The following is a 2,862-nucleotide window of genomic DNA, read 5'->3' as shown; positions in this document are numbered from 1 at the left end:
TTTTCCAGAGGGTGGAACCTTACATAAAGGGAGGGAAAGGGGTGTGTGTGTGGGGGGGGGGAGTCTTTTCCTGGAGGAATAGCCTCACCTCCTTCAGGAAAACCCGCCTTCTCTACATGTTAAGATCTTTATCAGGACAAGCCAACTTACTCCAGATTTAGTATTAAAGAAGGAAAAAAAAAAAAACATTGGGAATGGCCCTGTTAACTTTTGACTTAAAAAAAAAAAAATCTGCTCTCTGCATTTGCCGTGGCTTTTTAATTCTCGCTCCCCGACCAAAACCTAAACAAAGATTCAGGTTACATCTCTTTCTGCAGCAAGCCGAAGTGGAAGAGGAGGTCTGGGCGACTTGAACGTTTTAGTCATTCTCCTGAAACGCGCAACACTCTTGTCTAGCCCAGGAACGCGACCGCTCCCTGGCAGCCGCAGGGCTGCCTTACTTAGCGGTACTCGCTCCCTTGGCGAAAAGTTTTCTCATTAAGATAAAGAAGGAACATCTGAGCAGCACAAAAGCTTATGATTTGCGACTAGATTTGAAACCAAGGAGACAAGAAAGACAAAAGTATGTTGCTAATAGTATTGCTATTTCATCTGGTCCTGGACGAAATTTAAGCCCTAAAAGCAGCCATCTCCTGCCTCAAAGTTTGGCTGCGGATTCGGGGCTGGGGGTGGAGGGTTGTCTTCAGAATACTGTATTTTTATTAGAATTGGAGGGTGTGTTCTTTATGGTATAAATTTTGCTGCATTATTTAGTTATACAGGGGAATTTGGTAAGAGACTATCATAACAGCAATTCTTATTTCCAATGTTCCCTTTTGAAGAAACTAAGCAAACTTCTGAATCATATGTAATGTAAGAATATCTGGAGTCTGTTTCTTAAAGGCCTATAACGAAATCATGTGATGTTGATTCAATTATATATATATATATATATATGTGATGTTATCTCCTTGCGTTATTTGTCTATAAGAGGAAGATCTAAGTGCTCTCGCTCAGACCAGTCAGCTGCAGGTTAGAGGAGGGGCAGCAGGCAGAGAGAGGCAGACTTTCGCGTGATGAAGGGAGCGCGTCTCACAGTCTGGGACCGAGCAAAGACTGCAAATCGAGTTTTTCCTAATTACATTTTACTTCCATAAACACGAAGGTCCCTAGAGCATTTTCCTATCGCCATTGTTTTCTTTTTCGCTCAGCTGCGCAAACGTTAATATTAGCCATACCCCCGCGGATCCGCTTCGGGAGATCTCACTCAAATTTACCGGGCAGGGGGCGGAGAACACTATATTTCATCTGTGCCTTCATAGAATTGAAGGCTTAGGGTGGACCGACTTTTTCTCGAAAAGCTAATCTGTACATGGAGAACAGAGATTTATATTTTTCATCAAGTGCAAAAAATCAGTATTTTTGGAAAAATCCACATAATGCATTTTCCATAAAATAGCATCGGCCTCAAGATGGCTCTTCGGAATGGAGAGTCGTTCAGAACGTTGGCTCTGTCAGGCGGTTTATGGAGCAGGATTGAAAGTGGAATTAATAAAGATCCAGTTCAGAGACTTAGTCACAGTTTCTATTGGTTCGGGCCTGCAAAATGAATCTGGGGCACTGCTTCGCTACTATGGGGAGAATTAATCGCGCGGGTCATTTGGAGACCGGGAGATCGCGGAAGCTGTTTTGGGAAGTGGGGCGGGGGCGCGGGCGTTTATGCGGTCTTTCCACCCACCCTCGCCTAATCAGGCGGCTCTCAATCAGGTTTCCAAAATACTAATCTTGATCTAAGAGCTCCTATCAGTGCATAAGTGGAGGAAATGATTCATTTTTAGAGACATTTGGGTTTGGGAAAGAATAGTCGTCAGACATAAGAAGACCTAAAAGATTGGTCCGGCAGCTGCTGTACTCCGAGCGCCTGGCGGGACGCGGACCTCTTTGGCCTTGTAATCACGCGCACCCAGCCTTGCGCTGTAGGCCTCCGGGAGGTGAGTCTATTTCAGCGTCCCGGGCGGTGTGTAAGCTCTTGGGCCCGGGTCGTGTGTGGAGGGGGGTGTGTGTGCAGATATTTGCTATAAATGTCGGGGCTGAGCGTCTTGTGGGTGCTAGGCCCAACGACCTTCTGACCACTTGTCAGGCGCGAGCGTAGCGAGGGGTAGCTCCTGCTCAGTTGACCGGCTTCTGGGAGCGAGCATCACTCCCCCGCCCCCCCATCCACGCTCCTCCTTGGCTCCGGAAAAAGAAAAAGGTCGCCGGCTGCTACGCGCTAAAAATCAGATGGACTCTTTTTTGTCTTCCCAATGAGGGTTTTTATTTAGCCCAAACTCCAGTTGAGACCAATTTTGGTCGAACTAGGACAAACCAAAAAATATCATCTTATGTGTCTGCAGGTGGGAGAGGAATCGCCTGCTTTAGGGCGATTCTTACCTAACTTGAAATTTCTAAATAGCCACGCCACCTCTTCTTAAGTGAAAAACGGAGACTGCAAGCCCACCCAGACGGGATATGGACCGTAGGGCTATTTGAAAGGCTAGGTGAAAGAAAGCCAGAGAGATTTGGGAGTGCGTCCTGTCCCTGGCTGCGCGGGGTGCCTAGGCTAGCTGGGAGGCGTTGGGTGTGTCTCCCTAAAGCCCGATGAGGTCAGGAAAGGAGTCTGGATCCTGTAGAGCCGAGGCCTTGATTGGAGGTCCGGGGCTGGAGAGCCGGAACACCAACTCGCCCTGACCCCCACAGTTTCCACTCACCGCGAAGAGCTGCCTAATTGGGCTGCGAGCAGCTGCGAAATTTGTAATCGCCTAATAAGACTTCCACCTCAGTAATTCTTATCAAAAGGCATAAAACTGATATTTTCACACTCAGCTGGCACCACAGGAGCCGTTT

The sequence above is a fragment of the Rhinolophus sinicus genome, chromosome 14 (genome assembly GCF_057876585.1).
Source record: "Rhinolophus sinicus isolate RSI-liver-muscle chromosome 14, RSI-T2T, whole genome shotgun sequence".
Classification (NCBI taxonomy): domain Eukaryota; kingdom Metazoa; phylum Chordata; class Mammalia; order Chiroptera; family Rhinolophidae; genus Rhinolophus; species Rhinolophus sinicus.
Note: the sequence above shows the minus strand (reverse complement) of the source record.